This window comes from Trachurus japonicus, chromosome 9, assembly GCF_045865225.1.
Source record: "Trachurus japonicus isolate A0001 chromosome 9, Traja_1.0".
Taxonomy (NCBI): Eukaryota; Metazoa; Chordata; class Actinopteri; order Carangiformes; family Carangidae; genus Trachurus; species Trachurus japonicus.
The window spans coordinates 35,234,334-35,251,216 of NC_140915.1; the positions used below are offsets into that span (position 1 = coordinate 35,234,334).

The window sequence follows — 16,883 nt, forward strand, 5'->3', positions numbered from 1 at the left end:
ATATTGGAGGAACCCCGCATTGGGATGTCCCTGCTGCCTTCCCTCCATCCATCTACAGTGACTCCATTAAAGTGGAGTAAAGTTCAGTCTACGTATCATTGGTGACACACAGGAAGGCTTAGAGAAGTAGCAGAGGATGGTTTCGATCCATCGACCTCTGGGTTATGGGCCCAGCACGCTTCCGCTGCGCCACTCTGCTCTAATGCACGCTCATCATCACCAGACTTTAGTGCACTTGAGGTCACACTCTGACAGAGCCAAAGGGACCACATCACTGCAAAGAGCAAAGGTGCAATCCTGAGGTTTCCAAAAACCTCAGCTGCACCTTGAGAGCCTGTCCATGAATACCACAACCAGAATCGGGGACAAAGAGAGTGCCAAGCAAACTCGCTCTACTGGCTAACATGGTACTGGCAGTGGTGGGATTTGAACCCACGCCTCCTTAGAGACTGGAGCCTAAATCCAGCGCCTTTGACCACTCGGCCACACTACCTGTGGAAACAAGAGAAGGCGCATTTACGCAACTCAAGGCGGCAGCCCCCACCTCTGCCAATTGACGCTGTCTCACATTTGGGTTAATGCATGTGTCCAAACTATGTGCTTTACCTGGGTAGCCTACTTGCAGTTTAGCTGTAGTAGTAGTATTTATCAACGCTTGAAGATTAGTAAGGCACACCCCATGTAAGAAGTACCATGGAATTAGAGAAAACATAATGTGCACGTTGATCCACTAGCATCATCTGTTCAGTCTGATGATCACAGATGGAGCTCTTGCACCACTCATGTGGGCAACCTGTAGCAATTGGCAGTGGTGGGATTCGAACCCACGCCTCCTGAGAGACTGGAGCCTTAATCCAGCGCCTTGGACCGCTCGGCCACACTACCAGGTATCTTGTGTTCCATCCTTAGCCAGCCAAAGCAGGGTGAGTCGAGACCTAGCACCAGTGCAATAGGTCGCAGAACAATGCAAACCCCGCCCTGCATGCAACAAAAGATGCATTAAATGCCATCAGTTAGTTTGGAGTTATATGCAAGAGAAAGATAATGAGAGAACCAATGGCTGTGACATTCATCCATCCATGGGTGCTGTGACAGAGCCCGAGAGAGCAAGCAGCTTCTGATGGACGAGGAGGGTCTCTACATTAAAGTGGATGGCCAGTCAAGCTTACACCTCACGGTGTCTCACAGGAATGTTCACAGAAGTAGCAGAGGATGGTTTCGATCCATCGACCTCTGGGTTATGGGCCCAGCACGCTTCCGCTGCGCCACTCTGCTCTCATGTACCCTTATCATCACCCGACTTGTACATTCTTCCTGAGTTGAAATGTTATATTGTGCACCTTGTAATTAACTTCCGACAAAACACTGGCATCATATTGGAGGAACCCCGCATTGGGACATCCCCTGCTGCCTTCCCTCCATCCATCTACAGTGACTCCATTAAAGTGGGGTAAAGTTCAGTCTACGTATCATTGGTGACACACAGGAAGGCTTAGAGAAGTAGCAGAGGATGGTTTCGATCCATCGACCTCTGGGTTATGGGCCCAGCACGCTTCCGCTGCGCCACTCTGCTCTAATGTACGCCCATCATCACCTGACTTTAGTGCACTTGAGGTCACACTCTGACAGAGCCAAAGGGACCACATCACTGCAAAGAGCAAAGGTGCAATCCTGAGGTTTCCAAAAAACTCAGCTGCACCTTGAGAGCCTGTACATGAATACCACAACCAGAATCGGGGACAAAGAGAGTGCCAAGCAAACTCACTCTACTGGCTAACATGGTACTGGCAGTGGTGGGATTTGAACCCACGCCTCCTTAGAGACTGGAGCCTAAATCCAGCGCCTTTGACCACTCGGCCACACTACCTGTGGAAACAAGAGAAGGCGCATTTACGCAACTCAAGGCGGCAGCCCCCACCTCTGCCAATTGACGCTGTCTCACATTTGGGTTAATGCATGTGTCCAAACTATGTGCTTTACCTGGGTAGCCTACTTGCAGTTTAGCTGTAGTAGTAGTATTTATCAACGCTTGAAGATTAGTAAGGCACACCCCATGTAAGAAGTACCATGGAATTAGAGAAAACATAATGTGCACGTTGATCCACTAGCATCATCTGTTCAGTCTGATGATCACAGATGGAGCTCTTGCACCACTCATGTGGGCAAACTGTAGCAATTGGCAGTGGTGGGATTCGAACCCACGCCTCCTGAGAGACTGGAGCCTTAATCCAGCGCCTTGGACCGCTCGGCCACACTACCAGGTATCTTGTGTTCCATCCTTAGCCAGCCAAAGCAGGGTGAGTCGAGACCTAGCACCAGTGCAATAGGTCGCAGAACAATGCAAACCCCGCCAACAAAAGATGCATTAAATGCCATCAGTTAGTTTGGAGTTATATGCAAGAGAAAGATCATGAGAGAACCAATGGCTGTGACATTCATCCATCCATGGGTGCTGTGACAGGGCCTGAGAGAGCAAGCAGCTTCTGATGGACGAGGAGGGTCTCTACATTAAAGTGGATGGCCAGTCAAGTTTACAACCTCACGGTGTCACACAGGAATGTTCACAGAAGTAGCAGAGGATGGTTTCGATCCATCGACCTCTGGGTTATGGGCCCAGCACGCTTCCGCTGCGCCACTCTGCTCTCATGTACCATTATCATCACCCCACTTGTACATTCTTCCTGAGTTGAAATGTTATATTGTGCACCTTGTAATTAACTTCCGACAAAACACTGGCATCATATTGGAGGAACCCCGCATTGGGACATCCCCTGCTGCCTTCCCTCCATCCATCTACAGTGACTCCATTAAAGTGGGGTAAAGTTCAGTCTACGTATCATTGGTGACACACAGGAAGGCTTAGAGAAGTAGCAGAGGATGGTTTCGATCCATCGACCTCTGGGTTATGGGCCCAGCACGCTTCCGCTGCGCCACTCTGCTCTAATGTACGCTCATCATCACCAGACTTTAGTGCACTTGAGGTCACACTCTGACAGAGCCAAAGGGACCACATCACTGCAAAGAGCAAAGGTGCAATCCTGAGGTTTCCAAAAACCTCAGCTGCACCTTGAGAGCCTGTGCATGAATACCACAACCAGAATCGGGGACAAAGAGAGAGTGCCAAGCAAACTCGCTCTACTGGCTAACATGGTACTGGCAGTGGTGGGATTTGAACCCACGCCTCCTTAGAGACTGGAGCCTAAATCCAGCGCCTTTGACCACTCGGCCACACTACCTGTGGAAACAAGAGAAGGCGCATTTACGCAACTCAAGGCGGCAGCCCCCACCTCTGTCAATTGACGCTGTCTCACATTTGGGTTAATGCATGTGTCCAAACTACGTGCTTTACCTGGGTAGCCTACTTGCAGTTTAGCTGTAGTAGTAGTATTTATCAACGCTTGAAGATTAGTAAGGCACACCCCATGTAAGAAGTACCATGGAATTAGAGAAAACATAATGTGCACGTTGATCCACTAGCATCATCTGTTCAGTCTGATGATCACAGATGGAGCTCTTGCACCACTCATGTGGGCAACCTGTAGCAATTGGCAGTGGTGGGATTCGAACCCACGCCTCCTGAGAGACTGGAGCCTTAATCCAGCGCCTTGGACCGCTCGGCCACACTACCAGGTATCTTGTGTTCCATCCTTAGCCAGCCAAAGCAGGGTGAGTCGAGACCTAGCACCAGTGCAATAGGTCGCAGAACAATGCAAACCCTGCATGCAACAAAAGATGCATTAAATGCCATCAGTTAGTTTGGAGTTATATGCAAGAGAAAGATCATGAGAGAACCAATGGCTGTGACATTCATCCATCCATGGGTGCTGTGACAGGGCCTGAGAGAGCAAGCAGCTTCTGATGGACGAGGAGGGTCTCTACATTAAAGTGGATGGCCAGTCAAGTTTACACCTCACGGTGTCACACAGGAATGTTCACAGAAGTAGCAGAGGATGGTTTCGATCCATCGACCTCTGGGTTACGGGCCCAGCACGCTTCCGCTGCGCCACTCTGCTCTCATGTACCCTTATCATCACCCGACTTGTACATTCTTCCTGAGTTGAAATGTTATATTGTGCACCTTGTAATTAACTTCCGACAAAACACTGGCATCATATTGGAGGAACCCCGCATTGGGACATCCCCTGCTGCCTTCCCTCCATCCATCTACAGTGACTCCATTAAAGTGGAGTAAAGTTCAGTCTACGTATCATTGGTGACACACAGGAAGGCTTAGAGAAGTAGCAGAGGATGGTTTCGATCCATCGACCTCTGGGTTATGGGCCCAGCACGCTTCCGCTGCGCCACTCTGCTCTAATGTACGCCCATCATCACCTGACTTTAGTGCACTTGAGGTCACACTCTGACAGAGCCAAAGGGACCACATCACTGCAAAGAGCAAAGGTGCAATCCTGAGGTTTCCAAAAACCTCAGCTGCACCTTGAGAGCCTGTCCATGAATACCACAACCAGAATCGGGGACAAAGAGAGTGCCAAGCAAACTCGCTCTACTGGCTAACATGGTACTGGCAGTGGTGGGATTTGAACCCACGCCTCCTTAGAGACTGGAGCCTAAATCCAGCGCCTTTGACCACTCGGCCACACTACCTGTGGAAACAAGAGAAGGCGCATTTACGCAACTCAAGGCGGCAGCCCCCACCTCTGCCAATTGACGCTGTCTCACATTTGGGTTAATGCATGTGTCCAAACTATGTGCTTTACCTGGGTAGCCTACTTGCAGTTTAGCTGTAGTAGTAGTATTTATCAACGCTTGAAGATTAGTAAGGCACACCCCATGTAAGAAGTACCATGGAATTAGAGAAAACATAATGTGCACGTTGATCCACTAGCATCATCTGTTCAGTCTGATGATCACAGATGGAGCTCTTGCACCACTCATGTGGGCAAACTGTAGCAATTGGCAGTGGTGGGATTCGAACCCACGCCTCCTGAGAGACTGGAGCCTTAATCCAGCGCCTTGGACCGCTCGGCCACACTACCAGGTATCTTGTGTTCCATCCTTAGCCAGCCAAAGCAGGGTGAGTCGAGACCTAGCACCAGTGCAATAGGTCGCAGAACAATGCAAACCCCGCCCTGCATGCAACAAAAGATGCATTAAATGCCATCAGTTAGTTTGGAGTTATATGCAAGAGAAAGATCATGAGAGAACCAATGGCTGTGACATTCATCCATCCATGGGTGCTGTGACAGGGCCTGAGAGAGCAAGCAGCTTCTGATGGACGAGGAGGGTCTCTACATTAAAGTGGATGGCCAGTCAAGCTTACACCTCACGGTGTCTCACAGGAATGTTCACAGAAGTAGCAGAGGATGGTTTCGATCCATCGACCTCTGGGTTATGGGCCCAGCACGCTTCCGCTGTGCCACTCTGCTCTCATGTACCCTTATCATCACCCCACTTGTACATTCTTCCTGAGTTGAAATGTTATATTGTGCACCTTGTAATTAACTTCCGACAAAACACTGGCATCATATTGGAGGAACCCCGCATTGGGACATCCCCTGCTGCCTTCCCTCCATCCATCTACAGTGACTCCATTAAAGTGGGGTAAAGTTCAGTCTACGTATCATTGGTGACACACAGGAAGGCTTAGAGAAGTAGCAGAGGATGGTTTCGATCCATCGACCTCTGGGTTATGGGCCCAGCACGCTTCCGCTGGGCCACTCTGCTCTAATGTACGCTCATCATCACCAGACTTTAGTGCACTTGAGGTCACACTCTGACAGAGCCAAAGGGACCACATCACTGCAAAGAGCAAAGGTGCAATCCTGAGGTTCCCAAAAACCTCAGCTGCACCTTGAGAGCCTGTCCATGAATACCACAACCAGAATCGGGGACAAAGAGAGTGCCAAGCAAACTCGCTCTACTGGCTAACATGGTACTGGCAGTGGTGGGATTTGAACCCACGCCTCCTTAGAGACTGGAGCCTAAATCCAGCGCCTTTGACCACTCGGCCACACTACCTGTGGAAACAAGAGAAGGCGCATTTACGCAACTCAAGGCGGCAGCCCCCACCTCTGCCAATTGACGCTGTCTCACATTTGGGTTAATGCATGTGTCCAAACTATGTGCTTTACCTGGGTAGCCTACTTGCAGTTTAGCTGTAGTAGTAGTATTTATCAACGCTTGAAGATTAGTAAGGCACACCCCATGTAAGAAGTACCATGGAATTAGAGAAAACATAATGTGCACGTTGATCCACTAGCATCATCTGTTCAGTCTGATGATCACAGATGGAGCTCTTGCACCACTCATGTGGGCAAACTGTAGCAATTGGCAGTGGTGGGATTCGAACCCACGCCTCCTGAGAGACTGGAGCCTTAATCCAGCGCCTTGGACCGCTCGGCCACACTACCAGGTATCTTGTGTTCCATCCTTAGCCAGCCAAAGCAGGGTGAGTCGAGACCTAGCACCAGTGCAATAGGTCGCAGAACAATGCAAACCCCGCCCTGCATGCAACAAAAGATGCATTAAATGCCATCAGTTAGTTTGGAGTTATATGCAAGAGAAAGATCATGAGAGAACCAATGGCTGTGACATTCATCCATCCATGGGTGCTGTGACAGGGCCTGAGAGAGCAAGCAGCTTCTGATGGACGAGGAGGGTCTCTACATTAAAGTGGATGGCCAGTCAAGTTTACACCTCACGGTGTCACACAGGAATGTTCACAGAAGTAGCAGAGGATGGTTTCGATCCATCGACCTCTGGGTTATGGGCCCAGCACGCTTCCGCTGCGCCACTCTGCTCTCATGTACCCTTATCATCACCCGACTTGTACATTCTTCCTGAGTTGAAATGTTATATTGTGCACCTTGTAATTAACTTCCGACAAAACACTGGCATCATATTGGAGGAACCCCGCATTGGGACATCCCCTGCTGCCTTCCCTCCATCCATCTACAGTGACTCCATTAAAGTGGAGTAAAGTTCAGTCTACGTATCATTGGTGACACACAGGAAGGCTTAGAGAAGTAGCAGAGGATGGTTTCGATCCATCGACCTCTGGGTTATGGGCCCAGCACGCTTCCGCTGCGCCACTCTGCTCTAATGTATGCTCATCATCACCTGACTTTAGTGCACTTGAGGTCACACTCTGACAGAGCCAAAGGGACCACATCACTGCAAAGAGCAAAGGTGCAATCCTGAGGTTTCCAAAAACCTCAGCTGCACCTTGAGAGCCTGTCCATGAATACCACAACCCGAATCGGGGACAAAGAGAGTGCCAAGCAAACTCGCTCTACTGGCTAACATGGTACTGGCAGTGGTGGGATTTGAACCCACGCCTCCTTAGAGACTGGGGCCTAAATCCAGCGCCTTTGACCACTCGGCCACACTACCTGTGGAAACAAGAGAAGGCGCATTTACGCAACTCAAGGCGGCAGACCCCACCTCTGTCAATTGACGCTGTCTCACATTTGGGTTAATGCATGTGTCCAAACTATGTGCTTTACCTGGGTAGCCTACTTGCAGTTTAGCTGTAGTAGCAGTATTTATCAACGCTTGAAGATTAGTAAGGCACACCCCATGTAAGAAGTACCATGGAATTAGAGAAAACATAATGTGCACGTTGATCCACTAGCATCATCTGTTCAGTCTGATGATCACAGATGGAGCTCTTGCACCACTCATGTGGGCAACCTGTAGCAATTGGCAGTGGTGGGATTCGAACCCACGCCTCCTGAGAGACTGGAGCCTTAATCCAGCGCCTTGGACCGCTCGGCCACACTACCAGGTATCTTGTGTTCCATCCTTAGCCAGCCAAAGCAGGGTGAGTCGAGACCTAGCACCAGTGCAATAGGTCGCAGAACAATGCAAACCCCGCCAACAAAAGATGCATTAAATGCCATCAGTTAGTTTGGAGTTATATGCAAGAGAAAGATCATGAGAGAACCAATGGCTGTGACATTCATCCATCCATGGGTGCTGTGACAGGGCCTGAGAGAGCAAGCAGCTTCTGATGGACGAGGAGGGTCTCTACATTAAAGTGGATGGCCAGTCAAGTTTACACCTCACGGTGTCACACAGGAATGTTCACAGAAGTAGCAGAGGATGGTTTCGATCCATCGACCTCTGGGTTATGGGCCCAGCACGCTTCCGCTGCGCCACTCTGCTCTCATGTACCCTTATCATCACCCGACTTGTACATTCTTCCTGAGTTGAAATGTTATATTGTGCACCTTGTAATTAACTTCCGACAAAACACTGGCATCATATTGGAGGAACCCCGCATTGGGACATCCCCTGCTGCCTTCCCTCCATCCATCGACAGTGACTCCATTAAAGTGGGGTAAAGTTCAGTCTACGTATCATTGGTGACACACAGGAAGGCTTAGAGAAGTAGCAGAGGATGGTTTCGATCCATCGACCTCTGGGTTATGGGCCCAGCACGCTTCCGCTGCGCCACTCTGCTCTAATGTACGCTCATCATCACCAGACTTTAGTGCACTTGAGGTCACACTCTGACAGAGCCAAAGGGACCACATCACTGCAAAGAGCAAAGGTGCAATCCTGAGGTTTCCAAAAAACTCAGCTGCACCTTGAGAGCCTGTCCATGAATACCACAACCAGAATCGGGGACAAAGAGAGTGCCAAGCAAACTCACTCTACTGGCTAACATGGTACTGGCAGTGGTGGGATTTGAACCCACGCCTCCTTAGAGACTGGAGCCTGAACGCCAGGTGTCGCCGGATGGGCCGGGGAAATGTTGGAAATGTTGGAGCAATGTTGGACGAGGCAGCCAATCACGTTCGCAGCTCCAACATTCGGCAGCCAATCGCCGTCGCGGATTCTTCCCCCAGCTCCAACATTTCCAACATTTGACCAATCACAGCACAGAAATGTTGGACCGCTTTTCCCCCCTCCCTCTCTGGTGGGCGGCAACTTTGCGCGGACACCGGTGATTGACGGCTGCCACTCATTCACAAAACGGAGAGTTAGAGATCAGAATATCGACATGGTGAGTATTTATCATAAATATTGATTATATTACAGTGCCGAATTATAAATCATTAAGAGAACAAGCTGTGTTACCGGTTGTCATGTTTGTTTAACGTTACTCGCTTAATTTTTACATTACTTTTACGCCGGTCCGTTATGTGTTTGAATTTCGTGTGTAGTCGTAAGCCGGCATTTGCTTTTATTATCTTGTCATGTCAAGTTTTGTGTTAAATCATAAGAGACCGTGGCTAAATCGTGTGTTTTTGACGGGTTACCGCGGTGTATACAGTGAATATTGATTATTATTATGTCGGTACAGTCGTTAGCCGGCTTGCGAATACTAACGTTACCGGCATCTAGTCATGTCATGTAAATTGCGCTAAATCACAAGAGACCTAAGATAAAGTGTGTGTTTTTGACGGGTTACCGGTGTATATGAGTAGTTACACACAATACAGTGTTGTTACATGTAAATGAGCTCAATGGCGTTGCCACTACTACTATTAGCCTAAGGACTGTTTCGTCTTTTTTTGTATTTGTCATTAAACGTGTCTTGTAATCTCATATGGGATGGGCCACAGTGGTGGCATGACACGAAAAAACGAAAAAAATTCATTCATTCATTCATTCATTTATTTACTACTACTACTACTAGCTGCTGCTACTACTACTACTACTACTACTACTACTACTACTACTACAGTCAGTGTGGCGTCACTTTGAGGGGGATGGGCGATTACACTTACAGATAACGCTGTAACGTTAGTCTCTATTTTAGTTGCACTAAGGAGTCTCTGTAATATTTAAGAATGTATATAACGTTATTACATACAGTACAGTGAGAGGGAAGAAGCAGCAGCCCTCTTTTATTAGGCTAACTTACAAACATGCATGAGTTATTCTGAGTACATTCACTAATGTTTCTGAATACATGTTATTACCTTATATTATATTTCTTGATATTAAAATACTGAGTGAAGTTCAAAAAGCATGGTTCTGTACCAGGTCCTTCTTTCTCTCCTCTGTTGCTCATGTGCTGCTGATGTGAGCTTGAAATGTTGAAGCGTGAACTCTCACACAAATGCCACCTGTGGTTGTTTGAAAGAGTAGTTAATGAAGTAGGGCATGGCCCTTACCCTGTGTTCATGCACTTATTTTGTTTTCATGCATTTAAATGATGTCCATGTATTTATGTCATCAAAGGCAACACCAAAAAAGCCACACAAGGCTATGGCAGACACAGACTGGATGTCCCGCCTCCGGAGGTTTGCCAGCACTGGGGTCTGGCCTGCAAGTGAGGGCAACAGGCCAGCCCCCCGACAAAAGAAGTGGTACGACCTGTATCAAAAGGTATGTATTTATAAATAGCTTAATAAATTGTATTGCCATACATTATGACTTACTGATTACAATTAAGGGCAAGGATCCAATTATCATTATTATAAATGTGATGTACTCAAATGAAAAGCAATCATTTACAATGTATGAAATCCAGTCAAATGCATTACTGTTATTTTCAGATTGAGAAGTGTCCAAGGATGTCTCATGGACAGAGATCCTTGTTTGGGGACATCAGCAAATGCAGCTGCGGATTCCACACCCAGAAGGTAACACCAGCCATTAGAAACTGAGGTACCTGTGTGTGTGATCAGTTAAGTAATGATGTGTGTGCTCTCTCTGTCATAAAGCAACAGCCAGCTGCAGCTAATCCCCAGGGACCCCCCCTGCAGCAAACTGCAGCAACTGGTGCCATGGGTCCACCCAGTTCGGCAGGCAGCAAGGTTTATGTGATGCAACAAACACAGAATCAGTCAATGTCATTAACTGTTAGTGAATGTTGATCAAAGTTTCACAAACTAATTAGTGTCTTGTCTACTCTATCTTAAAGACGCAGCCAGCTGCATCAGGGCAACAGAGTCCAGCAGGCATCAAGAGGGCATCACCGCTGACACTGTCGATGGTATTTGGATAGTTATTCACACTCACAAATTGACAATAATGATTTGGCACTTTGTTTACTTTTGGTTTGACAATAGCCTATATGACACCCTGATGATGTGGTCCTTTGCTTTATTGCCATTCAGTTCAACAAACCAAGATTTGGTGGTGCACACGTCGCGGCTGCAAAGCCAAATCTAAGTGTTGCCAGAAAAACAACAAAGGTAAAAAGAGCTCAAATAGCAACAGTAATATCTGGAGTTTTAACAGAAGTAACTCAGACCTTATTGCTTCACAGACACAAGTCACTGATGCCACAGGAGGGGTTAGGGATGCTACAGGAGACGCCACCACCTGTTCCCCAGCCAGTATCACTGTCCCAGTAAGTCATGACACAAAGCACTTTTCAAACTTTTGTGTATTTGTATATCAGTAAACTTAACCCTGTAAAAAGGGAAGGTCAGTGCCACAAAGTGCCACTGTTGCACTATTTATGAAAGACTGTAGTCATGTTACACATCACATTAAACAGCAGAAGCTGACATTGGTTATGGTGTAAATCAGACTGCCACAGATGTGAGTGTTTTCTTTTCCATTCGCCTACAGGCTCCACCGGCCCCTGAGACACAGCAAGCCTCAGGACCTGTCCACAGCCCCACAACAGTGTGTGCCACTGTGTCCGTACGTAATTGTATATTTAATGTCATACTGTGTATGTAGACCATGAGAGGTGTTGATTACAGTAACTGTCTGTATTACCTGTACTTATGTTTTGTTGTTTTTGTTATGTTTTATCTTTTGCATAGACTGCCATCACGAGCCCCCTCTTACCAGCAACACCGGCAACAAATCAGCTGCCCCGTTTGTGGTCAGAGAGCTTACCACCCGAGGACCATAAATGGATTTTGAAGCTGCTGTTCAGGACTGGCCCTAAGGGGAAGCTGGAGCTTCAGGACCACCTGAAGCTCTGGTACTTCCCACCTCAGCCCAGCGGTGTCTACAACCAGGCTCCTGCTCCAGACCGCTTTTTTGCCCATCCGCTTCTTGTGTGGATGCCGTACAAGCTGTGGAAGGTGAAGGTGGTCTGTCCCAACCTGGGCTGTGGGCAGCACCAGCTGGCTGGAGGAGGGCTTCACAAGAGGGCACGGCAGGTCCTGGATGTCGACCGGATCTACAACATGGTAGCAGAGACTCTGGTCTGCACCAAATGTAGATCCTCACATGTGTCCTGGAGTCAGACTGTGCTCACACAGCTGGACTTGGCACACAGGTCGGAGTTCCGTGTCATCCTCACACGAAAGTAAGTAATGTCTCTTTCTCTCTTCCCTCGTCTTTACAGATAAGTGTGTAAAATAATCTTACTGATATATGTTTTCTGTCTATATCCAAGGTTTGCCTGTGACATCAGGGTGATCCGGCTCCTGCGGGAGAGAGGGCTGGGCAACAGTCCAACCCGGGTCCTCAAGCAGCTGAGGGAGAACCACACAGAGGAGTGGTTGAATCGAGTGGCACGGTACACCACAGAGTGCCTGGACTTCCTCCGGCGGCCTGGACTGGTGCCCATGCTCTTCCCTGAGCCACCGGAGCCTGCTGTGGTGCCCAGCTGTAAGTGGCTGCTGTCGGTTTACGGCCAGGACATCCTGACGAGGATGGAGGACATCAAGGCACGCGTCACCTCTGTTTATGGAACCATTTTGAAAATGGACTCCACCAAAAAGGTTAAAGAAACTCCTTTCTCTAAAAGTGTCTGCTGATATTACATATTATATTATAATTATAATTAGCACAATGTTTTTCTGAGTCATCATCACTGAGGTCCTATACATTTTGTGTGTTTTAGATCATCAAGAAGCTTGCTGGGGCAGCTAAGGGGACAGCACTGTGGCTCACTTCTGTGGGGAATGAATATGGCCAGATTCTCATGAGTGTGCTGACCGCTCAGGAGGGAGCTGGCCTGGACCTGATGGTTGCAGATCTGGTGAAAAGATACCAGCAGGCTGGTGTGGACCACCCCGTTGCCCTCTACGTTGACTGTGGCTGCTGTGCTGAGGGGGGAGAGACAAAGCTGAGTGCCAGATTCAGTGGGTGGCCAGACCTCACCATAAGGCTGGATATCTGGCACTTCATGCGCCGACTCGCTGTGGGCTGCACAACCGATGCTCATCAGCTGTACCCGCTCTTTATGTCACGTCTGTCGGCGTGCATATTCGAGTGGGACGCTGCTGATTTAGCTCAGTTGTGTGAAGCCAAACAACAGCAACTCCAGGCGCAGGGCTTGTCTCTCCCTACTGGTGACATCCCCAAGCACCTGTCGAGGAAGGAGCTGGTTCTGCATTGTCGGAGGAGGACCCGTGGGGAGGAGACCACGACTCAGCTGCTGGAGGAGCTGCTGCAGCTGTTGATGGGAAGCCGTGGCAATGACTCCCTTGGAGTTCCCCTGCTGGACACCGAGAGGATGGAGCACATCTGGATGGTCCAGAAAAAGCATGTCAAGTGCATCCAGGATCCACCAGGTGTTGCACTTTACATCAAGACTGGGGAGCTCTCAAAAGGAGGAGTGATGCTTCCCATCTACAGATGTTCCAGAGGCTCTACATCGCTGGAGTCTTTTCACCTCCACCTGAATCGCTTCATTCCAGGTGTGTGTCTGTCAGACATGTTGGTGCATGTGTTGTGCAATCCAAGAATATTTAATCATTTGATTCTTAATCATGTATTTCCAGGGACCAGTGCCAACAGTGTAAATTTTCAAATTTACCTGTTGGAAGGGCTGCACAGGTGGAACCAGGACCGTGGTGCTGCAGCCCTGTCCTCTGGATCATCTGCTCTCTGCAGCTACTCTGGTGACCTGCTTCACTGTGTCAACAAGAACTACCAGAAGCTGTTTGGCAGGAAGTTGGCACCAGCATTCTGCCCACCCTCCCATTACACCGGTAAGTGTTACACCTTTCCAAATGATGAGGACCATGTAGGCTATTTTTATTTCTGTGACAAGGACACAGACGCTAACACTGGATACAGCGGCACACAGACAGACGGACTCTCACATCAGCTGAGTAGCAACATAACAACTTTAACCAGCTGTCAGACAGCCGCTGCTTACTAAGATACACTCATATTATTCATACGACTGCATGTACACTCACACACTCATTCTCACACACACGTCCCGTGTCTCCCTCTTTCACAGACCATTCACTCTCCCCTTTGTCTCACCTGTAAAACACATGGACAGGACAACAGAATCAGTAAACAAGAACAACACTAACAGTTACAGTAGATGTTACCGTCTTACAAACTCTACGTCAGCCACGATGCTCATTTATTCCACACGTGCACACACATACACAGAGCCACAACCACAGACAGACACAGGAGAACACAGTCACACTACACAACAGATACATTCTCAGTCCAGCATGCCACATTTATGTGTATGGCCATGTATTCTGTGTTTGTGTGTTGTTGTGTAGCTATCTTATGGCTACATTAATAATGCTGCATAAGTAAGAACATGAGTGATGTTACTCAGTTTTAAAATATTTTATTCATTTTACTAACTTTTAAACATTATTAACTTTTATTTCAGGAGAACTCATAGGGGTGCAGTATCTGTTCAGGCAGACTGGTCAGGCGCTGCAGGATATGCACCCTGATTCAGAGGAGACGGCTCAGCTCATTGAGGAGCATGATGTGGAGGACAACATGGAGGAGGATGAGGGCTTCTCTGATCTCCCAGAGGATCCCACAGTGGTTGAGGTCCTTGAACCCTCTCTGCCTCCTTCCACTGTCTCCTCCACCGCACCCACAACACCAACTGTCTCCTCCACCGCACCCAGGACATCCGACGTCACCATCACAGCTCCCAAGACGTCCACCATCACAGCTCCAAGCGCCACAGCACCCAGCTCATCAACAGCTTCTGGCACATTGACCATGGCTTCCAGCACTCCAGCTACTTCATCACCTGTAGCTGGAGTTCAAGATGCGGTATGTGTTTGTATGTTTAATTAGAATATGTATGAATATGAACATTTGCACTCATTTTGAATACATATATATATTTATACAGTCCACAACATCAATAGCATATCATCAGTGTCCAGTGTCAGTGAAGGCTTATCATTCTTATCTAAATCTTCTAAATCATTTGCACAGGCTGTTGATGAGAGAAATATCCCTGGGTACCAGCATGTGGACAGCCTTGCAGAGTACCTGGTGGAGCTTCGGGAGCAGACGGCCCTCTTCCTCAACAACCAGCAGGCAGACACCATCATCTCCCTGTGGCAGAGCCTGGACGACTACGACAAGCAGCAGGTGGTGTATGCTGCACGACACCAGGGCAGATTGTTGAGTGGGCGATTTAGAACGCCCAAGAAGCCTTCCACAACCCCTGGTGTGGAGAGCACCACCCGCTGTACATTGGGGGCAAGTAGCGTCCCTGCACAGTGGCCTGACTGCTGCCGGCTGGTTGAAAACATTTTCATCAGGCTGTGCAACCTGCATCCGAGCCCACTGAAACGAGGCAAGACAACTGATTCGAGGTGGTCCTTAATTCTTAGGGACTACCATCGAATCAGACAGATTGTCACTGGCAATGCGCTCGTGATGCAGGGCACAGACATTCAGCTGGTTGAGGTGAACCAAAACACCCTCATCCAGTGGCACAACCGGCGGCAAAAGAGACTGGAGCTCTCTGTGAGACTGCAGGGCACTGTCCTGCCTCCAGCCCTCCCTGTGTCAGCGCAGCCTCTTCAGGAGGCAAGAGTGCTCCCTGATCAGCCAATGCGGGCACAGCAGGAGCACCAGTACCAGCTGCCCGCGAGTACGGCAGGCCAGGCCAGGCAAAACCAGAGAGCTTCAACCACCCAGCTTTCTCGGCCCATCATGCCAAAGAGGAACCTGTTCACTGCATCCCCAGCACCAGGACCTTTTCTGACACCTCAGCTTCTGACACCAGTTGGAGTGCTTCAGTGGGCAGCAGCTATTCAGGGCCCCCCCAACACCAACACCACCCCACAACCCATCCATCCATCCACAGCGGAAACTGAAGTAACCTTAAAGCGCCCATATAAACGCACGGTACCAGCAAATACCTGCAAAAAGTGTGGGCAGTTCCGCACAGCAGAAACTGGCCACAGCCAGTACCGTGGCAAGGTATACTGTCCTGTGACAGAATCCCTGCCAAAGGACCAGTGGCTGGAGGAGATGAGGAAAAATCTAAATTAAGATCAATCAACAGTACTTTGTAAATAGTTAATAATTGTAAATAATATTTTTTATTGTAAATAGTTGAATATTTTCATACAACAATTGTTTTTATGTGAAGAATAAATATTTGTAGAGTGTTTGTAGGTTCAGTGTTGGTTTAATTTTACTACTTTGTGTTACTGTCTTTGTGTTGGCATTTTCTGAGTAAATAAAACTCATGAGCAGCAATTGTCACTACTCTAAGTGTTTTTATTGACAGTATGTTGAAAACAATACAACAGCAACAATAATGATAATGAATATAACAATGGCTATAACAACACTCAATTAAAATACCATGATGTTATAAGTAGCTAAATACACACATTACACAAGAAGAAATTGTAGGTAAGTGTCAAGTATACATACATAGTAGCCAATATGACAAGTTGATTGAAATGAAAATCATTTGATTTCTGCCAATTGATTCAATAATGTTAAATTATAGCCAATATGACAAGCTTTTACATGAAAATTGTTACAATTTTGCCAAATGATTCATAGGTTAAGTCAAGAGATTCCAAGGTCACAGGTTCGATCCCATCCATGGTACACTGAAAAATATTAAAAGTTCTGTATTTGTCATCAGACGGCTTGAAATATGTTAATTGGGACAAAAAAGTTCACTTTCTCTCTTCTTTTCTCATTTTTCCCTCTTTCTCTTCCTTTTTCTCTCTTTTTCCTTCTTCCCCCTTCTCCCCCCTTCTTCCCCTTCTTTGACGGACGAATGTTCCCCAGCTTGA

At 47.9% G+C, this 16,883-nt stretch overlaps 23 non-coding genes across 23 annotated transcripts; all 23 read right to left on the reverse strand.

Moving 5' to 3' along the window:
- Positions 1 to 127: 127 nt before the first annotated feature.
- Positions 128 to 199, reverse strand: trnam-cau (transfer RNA methionine (anticodon CAU)). The gene has a single exon. It is a non-coding gene; the product is annotated as a tRNA-Met (tRNA).
- Positions 200 to 411: 212 nt separating this feature from the next.
- Positions 412 to 493, reverse strand: trnal-uag (transfer RNA leucine (anticodon UAG)). Its single transcript has one exon. It is a non-coding gene; the product is annotated as a tRNA-Leu (tRNA).
- A 310-nt stretch (positions 494 to 803) lies between these two features.
- On the reverse strand, positions 804 to 885 carry trnal-aag (transfer RNA leucine (anticodon AAG)). Its single transcript has one exon. It is a non-coding gene; the product is annotated as a tRNA-Leu (tRNA).
- A 318-nt stretch (positions 886 to 1,203) lies between these two features.
- trnam-cau (transfer RNA methionine (anticodon CAU)) lies at positions 1,204 to 1,275 on the reverse strand. Its single transcript has one exon. It is a non-coding gene; the product is annotated as a tRNA-Met (tRNA).
- Positions 1,276 to 1,501: 226 nt separating this feature from the next.
- Positions 1,502 to 1,573, reverse strand: trnam-cau (transfer RNA methionine (anticodon CAU)). The gene has a single exon. It is a non-coding gene; the product is annotated as a tRNA-Met (tRNA).
- Positions 1,574 to 1,785: 212 nt separating this feature from the next.
- On the reverse strand, positions 1,786 to 1,867 carry trnal-uag (transfer RNA leucine (anticodon UAG)). Its single transcript has one exon. It is a non-coding gene; the product is annotated as a tRNA-Leu (tRNA).
- A 310-nt stretch (positions 1,868 to 2,177) lies between these two features.
- Positions 2,178 to 2,259, reverse strand: trnal-aag (transfer RNA leucine (anticodon AAG)). The gene has a single exon. It is a non-coding gene; the product is annotated as a tRNA-Leu (tRNA).
- A 311-nt stretch (positions 2,260 to 2,570) lies between these two features.
- Positions 2,571 to 2,642, reverse strand: trnam-cau (transfer RNA methionine (anticodon CAU)). The gene has a single exon. It is a non-coding gene; the product is annotated as a tRNA-Met (tRNA).
- A 226-nt stretch (positions 2,643 to 2,868) lies between these two features.
- On the reverse strand, positions 2,869 to 2,940 carry trnam-cau (transfer RNA methionine (anticodon CAU)). The gene has a single exon. It is a non-coding gene; the product is annotated as a tRNA-Met (tRNA).
- Positions 2,941 to 3,154: 214 nt separating this feature from the next.
- Positions 3,155 to 3,236, reverse strand: trnal-uag (transfer RNA leucine (anticodon UAG)). Its single transcript has one exon. It is a non-coding gene; the product is annotated as a tRNA-Leu (tRNA).
- A 310-nt stretch (positions 3,237 to 3,546) lies between these two features.
- trnal-aag (transfer RNA leucine (anticodon AAG)) lies at positions 3,547 to 3,628 on the reverse strand. The gene has a single exon. It is a non-coding gene; the product is annotated as a tRNA-Leu (tRNA).
- A 313-nt stretch (positions 3,629 to 3,941) lies between these two features.
- trnat-cgu (transfer RNA threonine (anticodon CGU)) lies at positions 3,942 to 4,013 on the reverse strand. The gene has a single exon. It is a non-coding gene; the product is annotated as a tRNA-Thr (tRNA).
- A 226-nt stretch (positions 4,014 to 4,239) lies between these two features.
- On the reverse strand, positions 4,240 to 4,311 carry trnam-cau (transfer RNA methionine (anticodon CAU)). The gene has a single exon. It is a non-coding gene; the product is annotated as a tRNA-Met (tRNA).
- Positions 4,312 to 4,523: 212 nt separating this feature from the next.
- On the reverse strand, positions 4,524 to 4,605 carry trnal-uag (transfer RNA leucine (anticodon UAG)). The gene has a single exon. It is a non-coding gene; the product is annotated as a tRNA-Leu (tRNA).
- A 310-nt stretch (positions 4,606 to 4,915) lies between these two features.
- On the reverse strand, positions 4,916 to 4,997 carry trnal-aag (transfer RNA leucine (anticodon AAG)). The gene has a single exon. It is a non-coding gene; the product is annotated as a tRNA-Leu (tRNA).
- A 900-nt stretch (positions 4,998 to 5,897) lies between these two features.
- trnal-uag (transfer RNA leucine (anticodon UAG)) lies at positions 5,898 to 5,979 on the reverse strand. Its single transcript has one exon. It is a non-coding gene; the product is annotated as a tRNA-Leu (tRNA).
- A 310-nt stretch (positions 5,980 to 6,289) lies between these two features.
- trnal-aag (transfer RNA leucine (anticodon AAG)) lies at positions 6,290 to 6,371 on the reverse strand. Its single transcript has one exon. It is a non-coding gene; the product is annotated as a tRNA-Leu (tRNA).
- Positions 6,372 to 6,689: 318 nt separating this feature from the next.
- On the reverse strand, positions 6,690 to 6,761 carry trnam-cau (transfer RNA methionine (anticodon CAU)). Its single transcript has one exon. It is a non-coding gene; the product is annotated as a tRNA-Met (tRNA).
- A 226-nt stretch (positions 6,762 to 6,987) lies between these two features.
- trnam-cau (transfer RNA methionine (anticodon CAU)) lies at positions 6,988 to 7,059 on the reverse strand. Its single transcript has one exon. It is a non-coding gene; the product is annotated as a tRNA-Met (tRNA).
- A 212-nt stretch (positions 7,060 to 7,271) lies between these two features.
- Positions 7,272 to 7,353, reverse strand: trnal-uag (transfer RNA leucine (anticodon UAG)). The gene has a single exon. It is a non-coding gene; the product is annotated as a tRNA-Leu (tRNA).
- Positions 7,354 to 7,663: 310 nt separating this feature from the next.
- On the reverse strand, positions 7,664 to 7,745 carry trnal-aag (transfer RNA leucine (anticodon AAG)). The gene has a single exon. It is a non-coding gene; the product is annotated as a tRNA-Leu (tRNA).
- Positions 7,746 to 8,055: 310 nt separating this feature from the next.
- trnam-cau (transfer RNA methionine (anticodon CAU)) lies at positions 8,056 to 8,127 on the reverse strand. The gene has a single exon. It is a non-coding gene; the product is annotated as a tRNA-Met (tRNA).
- A 226-nt stretch (positions 8,128 to 8,353) lies between these two features.
- Positions 8,354 to 8,425, reverse strand: trnam-cau (transfer RNA methionine (anticodon CAU)). Its single transcript has one exon. It is a non-coding gene; the product is annotated as a tRNA-Met (tRNA).
- Positions 8,426 to 16,883: the final 8,458 nt, after the last annotated feature.